Source organism: Schistocerca cancellata, unplaced genomic scaffold (assembly GCF_023864275.1).
Source record: "Schistocerca cancellata isolate TAMUIC-IGC-003103 unplaced genomic scaffold, iqSchCanc2.1 HiC_scaffold_1144, whole genome shotgun sequence".
NCBI classification, from domain to species: Eukaryota; Metazoa; Arthropoda; class Insecta; order Orthoptera; family Acrididae; genus Schistocerca; species Schistocerca cancellata.
Window position 1 is genome coordinate 655465 of NW_026047143.1, and position 19406 is coordinate 674870.

Below are 19406 nucleotides of genomic sequence, written 5' to 3' on the forward strand. Positions count from 1 at the left end.
CGTCCTCCAGCAGACGTCTCCATGGGTCTATTGCTGCCTCGGGCACCTTATGGCCGTTCTGCTGTGAGTCAAAGATTTTCGAATCGGACGAAAAACTGATAGTCAATTGTAACATTCAGGGCCACCTAATGACGATGGACCACACAAATTACGTCCCGATTCAATACATCGTCCTCCAGCAGACTTGTCTCCATGGGTCTATTGCTGCCTCGGGCACCTTATGGCCGTTCTGCTGTGAGCCTAGATTATCGAATGGGACGAAAAACTGATAGTGAATTGTAACGTTCAGGGCCACCTAATGACGATGGATCACTCAAATTGCGTCCCGATTCAATACATCGTCCTCCAGCCGACTTGACTCCATGGGTCTATTGCTGCCTCGGGCACCTTATGGCCGTTCTGCTGTGAGTCTAGATTATCGAATGGGACGAAAAACTGATAGTGAATTGTAACGTTCAGGGCCTCCTAATGACGATGGATCACTCAAATTGCGTCCCGATTCAATACATCGTCCTCCAGCCGACTTGACTCCATGGGTCTATTGCTGCCTCGGGCACTTTATGGCCGTTCTGCTGTGAGTCTAGATTATCGAATGGGACGAAAAACTGATAGTGAATTGTAACGTTCAGGGCCTCCTAATGACGATGGATCACTCAAATTGCGTCCCGATTCAATACAACGTCCTCCAGCAGACTTGTCTCCATGGGTCGATTGCTGCCTCGGGCACCTTATGGCCGTTCTGCTGTGAGTCAAAGATTTTTGAATGGGACGAAAAACTGATAGTGAATTGTAACGTTCAGGGCCACCTAATGACGATGGATCACTCAAATTGCGTCCCGATTCAATACATCGTCCTCCAGCCGACTTGACTCCATGGGTCTATTGCTGCCTCGGGCACCTTATGGCCGTTCTGCTGTGAGTCTAGATTATCGAATGGGACGAAAAACTGATAGTGAATTGTAACGTTCAGGGCCTCCTAATGACGATGGATCACTCAAATTGCGTCCCGATTCAATACATCGTCCTCCAGCCGACTTGACTCCATGGGTCTATTGCTGCCTCGGGCACCTTATGGCCGTTCTGCTGTGAGTCTAGATTATCGAATGGGACGAAAAACTGATAGTGAATTGTAACGTTCAGGGCCTCCTAATGACGATGGATCACTCAAATTGCGTCCCGATTCAATACAACGTCCTCCAGCAGACTTGTCTCCATGGGTCGATTGCTGCCTCGGGCACCTTATGGCCGTTCTGCTGTGAGTGTAGATTATAGAATGGGATGAAAAACTGATAGTGAATTGTAACGTTCAGGGCCACCTAATGACGATGGATCACTCAAATTGCGTCCCGATTCAATACATCGTCCTCCAGCAGACTTGTCTCCATGGGTCTATTGCTGCCTCGGGCACCTTATGGCAGGCCTGCTGTGACTCAAAGATTTTCGAATCGGACGAAAAACTGATAGTGAATTGTAACGTTCAGGGCCTCCTAATGACGATGGAACACACAAATTGCGTCCCGATTCAATACATCGTCCTCCAGCAGACTTGTCTCCATGGGTCTATTGCTGCCTCGGGCACCTTATGGCCGTTCTGCTGTGAGTCAAAGATTTTCGAATCGGACGAAAAACTGATAGTCAATTGTAACATTCAGGGCCACCTAATGACGATGGACCACACAAATTACGTCCCGATTCAATACATCGTCCTCCAGCAGACTTGTCTCCATGGGTCGATTGCTGCCTCGGGCACCTTATATCCGTTCTGCTGTGAGTCAAAGATTTTCGAATCGGACGAAAAACTGATAGTGATTTGTAACATTCAGGGCCACCTAATGACGATGGACCACACAAATTGCGTCCCGATTCAGTACATCGTCCACTAGCCGACTTGACTCCATGGGACTATTGCTGTCTCGGGCACCTTATGGCCGTTCTGCTGTGAGTCTAGATTATCGAATGGGACGAAAAACTGATAGTGAATTGTAACGTTCAGGGCCTCCTAATGACGATGGATCACTCAAATTGCGTCCCGATTCAATACATCGTCCTCCAGCAGACTTGTCTCCATATGTCTATTGCTGCCTCGGGCACCTTATGGCAGGCCTGCTGTGACTCAAAGATTTTCGAATCGGACGAAAAACTGATAGTGAATTGTAACGTTCAGTGCCTCCTAATGACGATGGAACGCTAAAATTGCGTCCCGATTCAATACATCGTCCTCCAGCAGACTTGACTTCATGGGTCTATTGCTGCCTCGGGCACCTTATGGCCGTTCTGCTGTGAGTCAAAGATTTTCGAATCGGACGAAAAACTGATAGTGAATTGTAACGTTCAGGACCACCTAATGACGATGGATCACTCAAATTGCGTCCCGATTCAATACATCGTCCTCCAGCCGACTTGACTCCATGGGTCTATTGCTGCCTCGGGCACCTTATGGCCGTTCTGCTGTGAGTCTAGATTATCGAATGGGACAAAAAACTGATAATGAATTGTAACGTTCAGGGCCTCCTAATGACGATGGATCACTCAAATTGCGTCCCGATTCAATACATTGTCCTCCAGCAGACTTGTCTCCATTTGTCTATTGCTGCCTCGGGCACCTTATGGCCGTTCTGCTGTGAGTCTAGATTATCGAATGGGACGAAAAACTGATAGTGAATTGTAACGTTCAGGGCCACCTAATGACGATGGATCACTCAAATTGCGTCCCGATTCAATACATCGTCCTCCAGCCGACTTGACTCCATGGGTCTATTGCTGCCTCGGGCACCTTATGGCCGTTCTTCTGTGAGTCTAGATTATCGAATGGGACGAAAAGCTGATAGTGAATTGTAACGTTCAGGGCCTCCTAATGACGATGGATCACTCAAATTGCGTCCCGATTCAATACATCGTCCTCCAGCCGACTTGACTCCATGGGTCTATTGCTGCCTCGGGCACCCTATGGCCGTTCTGCTGTGAGTCTAGATTATCGAATGGGACAAAAAACTGATAGTGAATTGTAACGTTCAGGGCCTCCTAATGACGATGGATCACTCAAATTGCGTCCCGATTCAATACAACGTCCTCCAGCAGACTTGTCTCCATGGGTCGATTGCTGCCTCGGGCACCTTATGGCCGTTCTGCTGTGAGTCAAAGATTTTCGAATCGGACGAAAAACTGATAGTGAATTGTAACATTCAGGGCCACCTAATGACGATGGACCACACAAATTACGTCCCGATTCAATACATCGTCCTCCAGCAGACTTGTCTCCATGGGTCGAATGCTGCCTCGGGCACCTTATATCCGTTCTGCTGTGAGTCAAAGATTTTCGAATCGGACGAAAAACTGATAGTGATTTGTAACATTCAGGGCCACCTAATGACGATGGACCACACAAATTGCGTCCCGATTCAGTACATCGTCCACTAGCCGACTTGACTCCATGGGACTATTGCTGTCTCGGGCACCTTATGGCCGTTCTGCTGTGAGTCTAGATTATCGAATGGGACGAAAAACTGATAGTGAATTGTAACGTTCAGGGCCTCCTAATGACGATGGATCACTCAAATTGCGTCCCGATTCAATACATCGTCCTCCAGCAGACTTGTCTCCATATGTCTATTGCTGCCTCGGGCACCTTATGGCAGGCCTGCTGTGACTCAAAGATTTTCGAATCGGACGAAAAACTGATAGTGAATTGTAACGTTCAGTGCCTCCTAATGACGATGGAACGCTAAAATTGCGTCCCGATTCAATACATCGTCCTCCAGCAGACTTGACTTCATGGGTCTATTGCTGCCTCGGGCACCTTATGGCCGTTCTGCTGTGAGTCAAAGATTTTCGAATCGGACGAAAAACTGATAGTGAATTGTAACGTTCAGGACCACCTAATGACGATGGATCACTCAAATTGCGTCCCGATTCAATACATCGTCCTCCAGCCGACTTGACTCCATGGGTCTATTGCTGCCTCGGGCACCTTATGGCCGTTCTGCTGTGAGTCTAGATTATCGAATGGGACAAAAAACTGATAATGAATTGTAACGTTCAGGGCCTCCTAATGACGATGGATCACTCAAATTGCGTCCCGATTCAATACATTGTCCTCCAGCAGACTTGTCTCCATTTGTCTATTGCTGCCTCGGGCACCTTATGGCCGTTCTGCTGTGAGTCTAGATTATCGAATGGGACGAAAAACTGATAGTGAATTGTAACGTTCAGGGCCACCTAATGACGATGGATCACTCAAATTGCGTCCCGATTCAATACATCGTCCTCCAGCCGACTTGACTCCATGGGTCTATTGCTGCCTCGGGCACCTTATGGCCGTTCTTCTGTGAGTCTAGATTATCGAATGGGACGAAAAGCTGATAGTGAATTGTAACGTTCAGGGCCTCCTAATGACGATGGATCACTCAAATTGCGTCCCGATTCAATACATCGTCCTCCAGCCGACTTGACTCCATGGGTCTATTGCTGCCTCGGGCACCTTATGGCCGTTCTGCTGTGAGTCTAGATTATCGAATGGGACGAAAAACTGATAGTGAATTGTAACGTTCAGGGCCTCCTAATGACGATGGATCACTCAAATTGCGTCCCGATTCAATACAACGTCCTCCAGCAGACTTGTCTCCATGGGTCGATTGCTGCCTCGGGCACCTTATGGCCGTTCTGCTGTGAGTCAAAGATTTTCGAATCGGACGAAAAACTGATAGTGAATTGTAACTTTCAGGGCCACCTAATGACGATGGATCACTCAAATTGCGTCCCGATTCAATACATCGTCCTCCAGCAGACTTGTCTCCATGGGTCGATTGCTGCCTGGGCACCTTATGGCCGTTCTGCTGTGAGTCAAAGATTTTCGAATCGGACGAAAAACTGATAGTGATTTGTAACATTCAGGGCCACCTAATGACGATGGACCACACAAATTGCGTCCCGATTCAGTACATCGTCCACTAGCCGACTTGACTCCATGGGACTATTGCTGTCTCGGGCACCTTATGGCCGTTCTGCTGTGAGTGTAGATTATAGAATGGGATGAAAAACTGATAGTGAATTGTAACGTTCAGGGCCACCTAATGACGATGGATCACTCAAATTGCGTCCCGATTCAATACATCATCCTCTAGCAGACTTGTCTCCATGGGTCTATTGCTGCCTCGGGCACCTTATGGCCGTTCTGCTGTGAGTCAAAGATTTTCGAATCGGACGAAAAACTGATAGTCAATTGTAACATTCAGGGCCACCTAATGACGATGGACCACACAAATTACGTCCCGATTCAATACATCGTCCTCCAGCAGACTTGTCTCCATGGGTCGATTGCTGCCTCGGGCACCTAATATCCGTTCTGCTGTGAGTCAAAGATTTTCGAATCGGACGAAAAACTGATAGTGATTTGTAACATTCAGGGCCACCTAATGACGATGGACCACACAAATTGCGTCCCGATTCAGTACATCGTCCACTAGCCGACTTGACTCCATGGGACTATTGCTGCCTCGGGCACCTTATGGCCGTTCTGCTGTGAGTCTAGATTATCGAATGGGACGAAAAACTGATAGTGAATTGTAACGTTCAGGGCCTCCTAATGACGATGGATCACTCAAATTGCGTCCCGATTCAATACTTCGTCCTCCAGCCGACTTGACTCCATGGGTCTATTGCTGCCTCGGGCACCTTATGGCCGTTCTGCTGTGAGTGTAGATTATCGAATGGGACAAAAAACTGATAGTGAATTGTAACGTTCAGGGTCTCCTAATGACGATGGATCACTCAAATTGCGTCCCGATTCAATACATCGTCCTCCAGCAGACGTCTCCATGGGTCTATTGCTGCCTCGGGCACCTTATGGCCGTTCTGCTGTGAGTCAAAGATTTTCGAATCGGACGAAAAACTGATAGTCAATTGTAACATTCAGGGCCACCTAATGACGATGGACCACACAAATTACGTCCCGATTCAATACATCGTCCTCCAGCAGACTTGTCTCCATGGGTCTATTGCTGCCTCGGGCACCTTATGGCCGTTCTGCTGTGAGCCTAGATTATCGAATGGGACGAAAAACTGATAGTGAATTGTAACGTTCAGGGCCACCTAATGACGATGGATCACTCAAATTGCGTCCCGATTCAATACATCGTCCTCCAGCCGACTTGACTCCATGGGTCTATTGCTGCCTCGGGCACCTTATGGCCGTTCTGCTGTGAGTCTAGATTATCGAATGGGACGAAAAACTGATAGTGAATTGTAACGTTCAGGGCCTCCTAATGACGATGGATCACTCAAATTGCGTCCCGATTCAATACATCGTCCTCCAGCCGACTTGACTCCATGGGTCTATTGCTGCCTCGGGCACTTTATGGCCGTTCTGCTGTGAGTCTAGATTATCGAATGGGACGAAAAACTGATAGTGAATTGTAACGTTCAGGGCCTCCTAATGACGATGGATCATTCAAATTGCGTCCCGATTCAATACAACGTCCTCCAGCAGACTTGTCTCCATGGGTCGATTGCTGCCTCGGGCACCTTATGGCCGTTCTGCTGTGAGTCAAAGATTTTTGAATGGGACGAAAAACTGATAGTGAATTGTAACGTTCAGGGCCACCTAATGACGATGGATCACTAAAATTGCGTCCCGATTCAATACATCGTCCTCCAGCCGACTTGACTCCATGGGTCTATTGCTGCCTCGGGCACTTTATGGCCGTTCTGCTGTGAGTCTAGATTATCGAATGGGACGAAAAACTGATAGTGAATTGTAACGTTCAGGGCCTCCTAATGACGATGGATCACTCAAATTGCGTCCCGATTCAATACATCGTCCTCCAGCCGACTTGACTCCATGGGTCTATTGCTGCCTCGGGCACCTTATGGCCGTTCTGCTGTGAGTCTAGATTATCGAATGGGACGAAAAACTGATAGTGAATTGTAACGTTCAGGGCCTCCTAATGACGATGGATCACTCAAATTGCGTCCCGATTCAATACAACGTCCTCCAGCAGACTTGTCTCCATGGGTCGATTGCTGCCTCGGGCACCTTATGGCCGTTCTGCTGTGAGTGTAGATTATAGAATGGGATGAAAAACTGATAGTGAATTGTAACGTTCAGGGCCACCTAATGACGATGGATCACTCAAATTGCGTCCCGATTCAATACATCGTCCTCCAGCAGACTTGTCTCCATGGGTCTATTGCTGCCTCGGGCACCTTATGGCAGGCCTGCTGTGACTCAAAGATTTTCGAATCGGACGAAAAACTGATAGTGAATTGTAACGTTCAGGGCCTCCTAATGACGATGGAACACACAAATTGCGTCCCGATTCAATACATCGTCCTCCAGCAGACTTGTCTCCATGGGTCTATTGCTGCCTCGGGCACCTTATGGCCGTTCTGCTGTGAGTCAAAGATTTTCGAATCGGACGAAAAACTGAAAGTCAATTGTAACATTCAGGGCCACCTAATGACGATGGACCACACAAATTACGTCCCGATTCAATACATCGTCCTCCAGCAGACTTGTCTCCATGGGTCGATTGCTGCCTCGGGCACCTTATATCCGTTCTGCTGTGAGTCAAAGATTTTCGAATCGGACGAAAAACTGATAGTGATTTGTAACATTCAGGGCCACCTAATGACGATGGACCACACAAATTGCGTCCCGATTCAGTACATCGTCCACTAGCCGACTTGACTCCATGGGACTATTGCTGTCTCGGGCACCTTATGGCCGTTCTGCTGTGAGTCTAGATTATCGAATGGGACGAAAAACTGATAGTGAATTGTAACGTTCAGGGCCTCCTAATGACGATGGATCACTCAAATTGCGTCCCGATTCAATACATCGTCCTCCAGCAGACTTGTCTCCATATGTCTATTGCTGCCTCGGGCACCTTATGGCAGGCCTGCTGTGACTCAAAGATTTTCGAATCGGACGAAAAACTGATAGTGAATTGTAACGTTCAGTGCCTCCTAATGACGATGGAACGCTAAAATTGCGTCCCGATTCAATACATCGTCCTCCAGCAGACTTGACTTCATGGGTCTATTGCTGCCTCGGGCACCTTATGGCCGTTCTGCTGTGAGTCAAAGATTTTCGAATCGGACGAAAAACTGATAGTGAATTGTAACGTTCAGGACCACCTAATGACGATGGATCACTCAAATTGCGTCCCGATTCAATACATCGTCCTCCAGCCGACTTGACTCCATGGGTCTATTGCTGCCTCGGGCACCTTATGGCCGTTCTGCTGTGAGTCTAGATTATCGAATGGGACAAAAAACTGATAATGAATTGTAACGTTCAGGGCCTCCTAATGACGATGGATCACTCAAATTGCGTCCCGATTCAATACATTGTCCTCCAGCAGACTTGTCTCCATTTGTCTATTGCTGCCTCGGGCACCTTATGGCCGTTCTGCTGTGAGTCTAGATTATCGAATGGGACGAAAAACTGATAGTGAATTGTAACGTTCAGGGCCACCTAATGACGATGGATCACTCAAATTGCGTCCCGATTCAATACATCGTCCTCCAGCCGACTTGACTCCATGGGTCTATTGCTGCCTCGGGCACCTTATGGCCGTTCTTCTGTGAGTCTAGATTATCGAATGGGACGAAAAGCTGATAGTGAATTGTAACGTTCAGGGCCTCCTAATGACGATGGATCACTCAAATTGCGTCCCGATTCAATACATCGTCCTCCAGCCGACTTGACTCCATGGGTCTATTGCTGCCTCGGGCACCTTATGGCCGTTCTGCTGTGAGTCTAGATTATCGAATGGGACAAAAAACTGATAGTGAATTGTAACGTTCAGGGCCTCCTAATGACGATGGATCACTCAAATTGCGTCCCGATTCAATACATCGTCCTCCAGCCGACTTGACTCCATGGGTCTATTGCTGCCTCGGGCACCTTATGGCCGTTCTGCTGTGAGTCTAGATTATCGAATGGGACGAAAAACTGATAGTGAATTGTAACGTTCAGGGCCTCCTAATGACGATGGATCACTCAAATTGCGTCCCGATTCAATACAACGTCCTCCAGCAGACTTGTCTCCATGGGTCGATTGCTGCCTCGGGCACCTTATGGCCGTTCTGCTGTGAGTCAAAGATTTTCGAATCGGACGAAAAACTGATAGTGAATTGTAACTTTCAGGGCCACCTAATGACGATGGATCACTCAAATTGCGTCCCGATTCAATACATCGTCCTCCAGCAGACTTGTCTCCATGGGTCGATTGCTGCCTGGGCACCTTATGGCCGTTCTGCTGTGAGTCAAAGATTTTCGAATCGGACGAAAAACTGATAGTCAATTGTAACATTCAGGGCCACCTAATGACGATGGACCACACAAATTACGTCCCGATTCAATACATCGTCCTCCAGCAGACTTGTCTCCATGGGTCGATTGCTGCCTCGGGCACCTAATATCCGTTCTGCTGTGAGTCAAAGATTTTCGAATCGGACGAAAAACTGATAGTGAATTGTAACGTTCAGGGCCACCTAATGACGATGGATCACTCAAATTGCGTCCCGATTCAATACATCGTCCTCCAGCGGACTTATTTCCATTGGTCTATTGCTGCCTCGGGCACCTAATGGCCGTTCTGCTGTGAGTCAAAGACTTTCGAATCGGACGAAAAACTGATAGTGAATTGTAACATTCAGGGCCACCTAATGACGATGGACCACGCAAATTGTGTCCTGATTCAATACATCGTCCTCCAGCCGAGTTGACTCCATGGGTCTATTGCTGCCTCGGCACCTTATGGCCGTTCTGCTGTGAATCTAGATTATCGAATGGGAAGAAAAAATGGTAGTGAATTGTAACGTTCAGGGCCACCTAATGACGATGGATCACTCAAATTGCGTCCCGATTCAATACATCGTCCTCCAGCCGACTTGTCTCCATGGGTCTATTGCTGCCTCGGGCACCTTATGGCCGTTCTGCTGTGAGTCTAGATTATCGAATGGGACGAAAAACTGATAGTGAATTGTAACGTTCAGGGCCTCCTAATGACGATGGAACACTAAAATTGCGTCCCGATTCAATACATCGTCCTCCAGCAGACTTGACTTCATGGGTCTATTGCTGCCTCGGGCACGTTATGGCCGTTCTGCTGTGAGTCAAAGATTTTCGAATCGGACGAAAAACTGATAGTGAATTGTAACGTTCAGGACCACCTAATGACGATGGATCACTCAAATTGCGTCCCGATTCAATACATAGTCCTCCAGCCGACTTGACTCCATGGGTCTATTGCTGCCTCGGGCACCTTATGGCCGTTCTGCTGTGAGTCTAGATTATCGAATGGGACAAAAAACTGATAGTGAATTGTAACGTTCAGGGCCCCCTAATGACGATGGATCACTCAAATTGCGTCCCGATTCAATTCATCGTCCTCCAGCAGACTTGTCTCCATGGGTCTATTGCTGCCTCGGGCACCTTATGGCCGTTCTGCTGTGAGTCTAGATTATCGAATGGGACGAAAAACTGATAGTGAATTGTAACGTTCAGGGCCTCCTAATGACGATGGATCACTCAAATTGCGTCCCGATTCAATACATCGTCCTCCAGCCGACTTGACTCCATTGGTCTATTGCTGCCTCGGGCACCTTATGGCCGTTCTGCTGTGAGTCTAGATTAGCAAATGGGACGAAAAACTGATAGTGAATTGTAACGTTCAGGGCCTCCTAATGACGATGGATCACTCAAATTGCGTCCCGATTCAATACGTCGTCCTCCAGCAGACTTGTCTCCATGGGTCTATTGCTGCCTCGGGCACCTTATGGCCGTTCTGCTGTGAGTCTAGATTATCGAATGGGACGAAAAACTGATAGTAAATTGTAACGTTCAGGGCCACCTAATGACGATGGATCACTCAAATTGCGTCCCGATTCAATACATCGACCTCCAGCCGACTTGACTCCATGGGTCTATTGCTGCCTCGGGCACCTTATGGCCGTTCTGCTGTGAGTCTAGATTATCGAATGGGACGAAAAACTGATAGTGAATTGTAACGTTCAGGGCCTCCTAATGACGGTGGATCACTCAAATTGCGTCCCGATTCAATACAACGTCCTCCAGGAGACTTGTCTCCATGGGTCGATTGCTGCCTCGGGCACCTTATGGCCGTTCTGCTGTGAGTCAAAGATTTTCGAATCGGACGAAAAACTGATAGTGAATTGTAACTTTCAGGGCCACCTAATGACGATGGATCACTCAAATTGCGTCCCGATTCAATACATCGTCCTCCAGCAGACTTGTCTCCATGGGTCGATTGCTGCCTCGGGCACCTTATGGCCGTTCTGCTGTGAGTCAAAGATTTTCGAATCGGACGAAAAACTGATAGTGATTTGTAACATTCAGGGCCACCTAATGACGATGGACCACACAAATTGCGTCCCGATTCAGTACATCGTCCACTAGCCGACTTGACTCCATGGGACTATTGCTGTCTCGGGCACCTTATGGCCGTTCTGCTGTGAGTGTAGATTATAGAATGGGATGAAAAACTGATAGTGAATTGTAACGTTCAGGGCCACCTAATGACGATGGATCACTCAAATTGCGTCCCGATTCAATACATCGTCCTCCAGCAGACTTGTCTCCATGGGTCTATTGCTGCCTCGGGCACCTAATGGCAGGCCTGCTGTGACTCAAAGATTTTCGAATCGGACGAAAAACTGATAGTGAATTGTAACGTTCAGGGCCTCCTAATGACGATGGAACACACAAATTGCGTCCCGATTCAATACATCGTCCTCCAGCAGACTTGTCTCCATGGGTCTATTGCAGCCTCGGGCACCTTATGGCCGTTCTGCTGTGAGTCAAAGATTTTCGAATCGGACGAAAAACTGATTGTCAATTGTAACATTCAGGGCCACCTAATGACGATGGACCACACAAATTACGTCCCGATTCAATACATCGTCCTCCAGCAGACTTGTCTCCATGGGTCGATTGCTGCCTCGGGCACCTAATATCCGTTCTGCTGTGAGTCAAAGATTTTCGAATCGGACGAAAAACTGATAGTGATTTGTAACATTCAGGGCCACCTAATGACGATGGACCACACAAATTGCGTCCCGATTCAGTACATCGTCCACTAGCCGACTTGACTCCATGGGACTATTGCTGCCTCGGGCACCTTATGGCCGTTCTGCTGTGAGTCTAGATTATCGAATTGGACGAAAAACTGATAGTGAATTGTAACGTTCAGGGCCTCCTAATGACGATGGATCACTCAAATTGCGTCCGGATTCAATACATCGTCCTCCAGCAGACTTGACTCCATGGGTCTATTGCTGCCTCGGGCACCTTATGGCCGTTCTGCTGTGAGTCTAGATTATCGAATGGGACGAAAAACTGATAGTGAATTGTAACATTCAGGGCCACCTAATGATGATGGACCACACAAATTGCGTCCCGATTCAGTACATCGTCCACTAGCCGACTTGACTCCATGGGACTATTGCTGTCTCGGGCACCTTATGGCCGTTCTGCTGTGAGTCTAGATTATCGAATGGGACGAAAAACTGATAGTGAATTGTAACGTTCAGGGCCACCTAATGACGATGGATCACTCAAATTGCGTCCCGATTCAATACATCGTCCTCCAGCAGACTTGTCTCCATGGGTCTATTGCTGCCTCGGGCACCTTATGGCAGGGCTGCTGTGACTCAAAGATTTTCGAATCGGACGAAAAACTGATAGTGAATTGTAACGTTCAGGGCCTCCTAATGACGATGGAACACTAAAATTGCGTCCCGATTCAATACATCGTCCTCCAGCAGACTTGACTTAATGGGTCTATTGCTGCCTCGGGCACCTTATGGCCGTTCTGCTGTGAGTCAAAGATTTTCGAATCGGACGAAAAACTGATAGTGAATTGTAACGTTCAGGACCACCTAATGACGATGGATCACTCAAATTGCGTCCCGATTCAATACTTCGTCCTCCAGCCGACTTGACTCCATATGTCTATTGCTGCCTCGGGCACCTTATGGCCGTTCTGCTGTGAGTCTAGATTATCGAATGGGACAAAAAACTGATAGTGAATTGTAACGTTCAGGGTCTCCTAATGACGATGGATCACTCAAATTGCGTCCCGATTCAATACATCGTCCTCCAGCAGACGTCTCCATGGGTCTATTGCTGCCTCGGGCACCTTATGGCCGTTCTGCTGTGAGTCAAAGATTTTCGAATCGGACGAAAAACTGATAGTCAATTGTAACATTCAGGGCCACCTAATGACGATGGACCACACAAATTACGTCCCGATTCAATACATCGTCCTCCAGCAGACTTGTCTCCATGGGTCTATTGCTGCCTCGGGCACCTTATGGCCGTTCTGCTGTGAGCCTAGATTATCGAATGGGACGAAAAACTGATAGTGAATTGTAACGTTCAGGGCCACCTAATGACGATGGATCACTCAAATTGCGTCCCGATTCAATACATCGTCCTCCAGCCGACTTGACTCCATGGGTCTATTGCTGCCTCGGGCACCTTATGGCCGTTCTGCTGTGAGTCTAGATTATCGAATGGGACGAAAAACTGATAGTGAATTGTAACGTTCAGGGCCTCCTAATGACGATGGATCACTCAAATTGCGTCCCGATTCAATACATCGTCCTCCAGCCGACTTGACTCCATGGGTCTATTGCTGCCTCGGGCACTTTATGGCCGTTCTGCTGTGAGTCTAGATTATCGAATGGGACGAAAAACTGATAGTGAATTGTAACGTTCAGGGCCTCCTAATGACGATGGATCACTCAAATTGCGTCCCGATTCAATACAACGTCCTCCAGCAGACTTGTCTCCATGGGTCGATTGCTGCCTCGGGCACCTTATGGCCGTTCTGCTGTGAGTCAAAGATTTTTGAATGGGACGAAAAACTGATAGTGAATTGTAACGTTCAGGGCCACCTAATGACGATGGATCACTCAAATTGCGTCCCGATTCAATACATCGTCCTCCAGCCGACTTGACTCCATGGGTCTATTGCTGCCTCGGGCACCTTATGGCCGTTCTGCTGTGAGTCTAGATTATCGAATGGGACGAAAAACTGATAGTGAATTGTAACGTTCAGGGCCTCCTAATGACGATGGATCACTCAAATTGCGTCCCGATTCAATACATCGTCCTCCAGCCGACTTGACTCCATGGGTCTATTGCTGCCTCGGGCACCTTATGGCCGTTCTGCTGTGAGTCTAGATTATCGAATGGGACGAAAAACTGATAGTGAATTGTAACGTTCAGGGCCTCCTAATGACGATGGATCACTCAAATTGCGTCCCGATTCAATACAACGTCCTCCAGCAGACTTGTCTCCATGGGTCGATTGCTGCCTCGGGCACCTTATGGCCGTTCTGCTGTGAGTGTAGATTATAGAATGGGATGAAAAACTGATAGTGAATTGTAACGTTCAGGGCCACCTAATGACGATGGATCACTCAAATTGCGTCCCGATTCAATACATCGTCCTCCAGCAGACTTGTCTCCATGGGTCTATTGCTGCCTCGGGCACCTTATGGCAGGCCTGCTGTGACTCAAAGATTTTCGAATCGGACGAAAAACTGATAGTGAATTGTAACGTTCAGGGCCTCCTAATGACGATGGAACACACAAATTGCGTCCCGATTCAATACATCGTCCTCCAGCAGACTTGTCTCCATGGGTCTATTGCTGCCTCGGGCACCTTATGGCCGTTCTGCTGTGAGTCAAAGATTTTCGAATCGGACGAAAAACTGATAGTCAATTGTAACATTCAGGGCCACCTAATGACGATGGACCACACAAATTACGTCCCGATTCAATACATCGTCCTCCAGCAGACTTGTCTCCATGGGTCGATTGCTGCCTCGGGCACCTTATATCCGTTCCGCTGTGAGTCAAAGATTTTCGAATCGGACGAAAAACTGATAGTGATTTGTAACATTCAGGGCCACCTAATGACGATGGACCACACAAATTGCGTCCCGATTCAGTACATCGTCCACTAGCCGACTTGACTCCATGGGACTATTGCTGTCTCGGGCACCTTATGGCCGTTCTGCTGTGAGTCTAGATTATCGAATGGGACGAAAAACTGATAGTGAATTGTAACGTTCAGGGCCTCCTAATGACGATGGATCACTCAAATTGCGTCCCGATTCAATACATCGTCCTCCAGCAGACTTGTCTCCATATGTCTATTGCTGCCTCGGGCACCTTATGGCAGGCCTGCTGTGACTCAAAGATTTTCGAATCGGACGAAAAACTGATAGTGAATTGTAACGTTCAGTGCCTCCTAATGACGATGGAACGCTAAAATTGCGTCCCGATTCAATACATCGTCCTCCAGCAGACTTGACTTCATGGGTCTATTGCTGCCTCGGGCACCTTATGGCCGTTCTGCTGTGAGTCAAAGATTTTCGAATCGGACGAAAAACTGATAGTGAATTGTAACGTTCAGGACCACCTAATGACGATGGATCACTCAAATTGCGTCCCGATTCAATACATCGTCCTCCAGCCGACTTGACTCCATGGGTCTATTGCTGCCTCGGGCACCTTATGGCCGTTCTGCTGTGAGTCTAGATTATCGAATGGGACAAAAAACTGATAATGAATTGTAACGTTCAGGGCCTCCTAATGACGATGGATCACTCAAATTGCGTCCCGATTCAATACATTGTCCTCCAGCAGACTTGTCTCCATTTGTCTATTGCTGCCTCGGGCACCTTATGGCCGTTCTGCTGTGAGTCTAGATTATCGAATGGGACGAAAAACTGATAGTGAATTGTAACGTTCAGGGCCACCTAATGACGATGGATCACTCAAATTGCGTCCCGATTCAATACATCGTCCTCCAGCCGACTTGACTCCATGGGTCTATTGCTGCCTCGGGCACCTTATGGCCGTTCTTCTGTGAGTCTAGATTATCGAATGGGACGAAAAGCTGATAGTGAATTGTAACGTTCAGGGCCTCCTAATGACGATGGATCACTCAAATTGCGTCCCGATTCAATACATCGTCCTCCAGCCGACTTGACTCCATGGGTCTATTGCTGCCTCGGGCACCCTATGGCCGTTCTGCTGTGAGTCTAGATTATCGAATGGGACAAAAAACTGATAGTGAATTGTAACGTTCAGGGCCTCCTAATGACGATGGATCACTCAAATTGCGTCCCGATTCAATACAACGTCCTCCAGCAGACTTGTCTCCATGGGTCGATTGCTGCCTCGGGCACCTTATGGCCGTTCTGCTGTGAGTCAAAGATTTTCGAATCGGACGAAAAACTGATAGTGAATTGTAACATTCAGGGCCACCTAATGACGATGGACCACACAAATTACGTCCCGATTCAATACATCGTCCTCCAGCAGACTTGTCTCCATGGGTCGAATGCTGCCTCGGGCACCTTATATCCGTTCTGCTGTGAGTCAAAGATTTTCGAATCGGACGAAAAACTGATAGTGATTTGTAACATTCAGGGCCACCTAATGACGATGGACCACACAAATTGCGTCCCGATTCAGTACATCGTCCACTAGCCGACTTGACTCCATGGGACTATTGCTGTCTCGGGCACCTTATGGCCGTTCTGCTGTGAGTCTAGATTATCGAATGGGACGAAAAACTGATAGTGAATTGTAACGTTCAGGGCCTCCTAATGACGATGGATCACTCAAATTGCGTCCCGATTCAATACATCGTCCTCCAGCAGACTTGTCTCCATATGTCTATTGCTGCCTCGGGCACCTTATGGCAGGCCTGCTGTGACTCAAAGATTTTCGAATCGGACGAAAAACTGATAGTGAATTGTAACGTTCAGTGCCTCCTAATGACGATGGAACGCTAAAATTGCGTCCCGATTCAATACATCGTCCTCCAGCAGACTTGACTTCATGGGTCTATTGCTGCCTCGGGCACCTTATGGCCGTTCTGCTGTGAGTCAAAGATTTTCGAATCGGACGAAAAACTGATAGTGAATTGTAACGTTCAGGACCACCTAATGACGATGGATCACTCAAATTGCGTCCCGATTCAATACATCGTCCTCCAGCCGACTTGACTCCATGGGTCTATTGCTGCCTCGGGCACCTTATGGCCGTTCTGCTGTGAGTCTAGATTATCGAATGGGACAAAAAACTGATAATGAATTGTAACGTTCAGGGCCTCCTAATGACGATGGATCACTCAAATTGCGTCCCGATTCAATACATTGTCCTCCAGCAGACTTGTCTCCATTTGTCTATTGCTGCCTCGGGCACCTTATGGCCGTTCTGCTGTGAGTCTAGATTATCGAATGGGACGAAAAACTGATAGTGAATTGTAACGTTCAGGGCCACCTAATGACGATGGATCACTCAAATTGCGTCCCGATTCAATACATCGTCCTCCAGCCGACTTGACTCCATGGGTCTATTGCTGCCTCGGGCACCTTATGGCCGTTCTTCTGTGAGTCTAGATTATCGAATGGGACGAAAAGCTGATAGTGAATTGTAACGTTCAGGGCCTCCTAATGACGATGGATCACTCAAATTGCGTCCCGATTCAATACAACGTCCTCCAGCAGACTTGTCTCCATGGGTCGATTGCTGCCTCGGGCACCTTATGGCCGTTCTGCTGTGAGTCAAAGATTTTCGAATCGGACGAAAAACTGATAGTGAATTGTAACTTTCAGGGCCACCTAATGACGATGGATCACTCAAATTGCGTCCCGATTCAATACATCGTCCTCCAGCAGACTTGTCTCCATGGGTCGATTGCTGCCTGGGCACCTTATGGCCGTTCTGCTGTGAGTCAAAGATTTTCGAATCGGACGAAAAACTGATAGTGATTTGTAACATTCAGGGCCACCTAATGACGATGGACCACACAAATTGCGTCCCGATTCAGTACATCGTCCACTAGCCGACTTGACTCCATGGGACTATTGCTGTCTCGGGCACCTTATGGCCGTTCTGCTGTGAGTGTAGATTATAGAATGGGATGAAAAACTGATAGTGAATTGTAACGTTCAGGGCCACCTAATGACGATGGATCACTCAAATTGCGTCCCGATTCAATACATCATCCTCTAGCAGACTTGTCTCCATGGGTCTATTGCTGCCTCGGGCACCTTATGGCCGTTCTGCTGTGAGTCAAAGATTTTCGAATCGGACGAAAAACTGATAGTCAATTGTAACATTCAGGGCCACCTAATGACGATGGACCACACAAATTACGTCCCGATTCAATACATCGTCCTCCAGCAGACTTGTCTCCATGGGTCGATTGCTGCCTCGGGCACCTAATATCCGTTCTGCTGTGAGTCAAAGATTTTCGAATCGGACGAAAAACTGATAGTGATTTGTAACATTCAGGGCCACCTAATGACGATGGACCACACAAATTGCGTCCCGATTCAGTACATCGTCCACTAGCCGACTTGACTCCATGGGACTATTGCTGCCTCGGGCACCTTATGGCCGTTCTGTTGTGAGTCAAAGATTTTCGAATCGGACGAAAAACTGATAGTGATTTGTAACATTCAGGGCCACCTAATGACGATGGACCACACAAATTGCGTCCCGATTCAGTACATCGTCCACTAGCCGACTTGACTCCATGGGACTATTGCTGCCTCGGGCAACTTATGGCCGTTCTGCTGTGAGTCTAGATTATCGAATGGGACGAAAAATTGATAGTGAATTGTAACGTTCAGGGCCTCCTAATGACGATGGATCACTCAAATTGTGTCCCGATTCAATACATCGTCCTCCAGCAGACTTGTCTCCATGGGTCTATTGCTGCCTCGGGCACCTTATGGCAGGCCTGCTGTGACCTAAAGATTTTCGAATCGGACGAAAAACTGATAGTGAATTGTAACGTTCAGGGCCTCCTAATGACGATGGAACACTAAAATTGCGTCCCGATTCAATACATCGTCCTCCAGCAGACTTGACTTCATGGGTCTATTGCTGCCTCGGGCACCTTATGGCCGTTCTGCTGTGAGTCAAAGATTTTCGAATCGGACGAAAAACTGATAGTGAATTGTAACGTTCAGGACCACCTAATGACGATGGATCACTCAAATTGCGTCCCGATTCAATACATCGTCCTCCAGCCGACTTGACTCCATGGGTCTATTGCTGCCTCGGGCACCTTATGGCCGTTCTGCTGTGAGTCTAGATTATCGAATGGGACAAAAAACTGATAGTGAATTGTAACGTTCAGGGCCTCCTAATGACGATGGATCTCTCAAATTGCGGCCCGATTCAATACTTCGTCCTCCAGCAGACTTGTCTCCATGGGTCTATTGCTGCCTCGGGCACCTTATGGCCGTTCTGCTGTGAGTCTAGATTATCGAATGGGACGAAAAACTGATAGTGAATTGTAACGTTCAGGACCACCTAATGACGATGGATCACTCAAATTGCG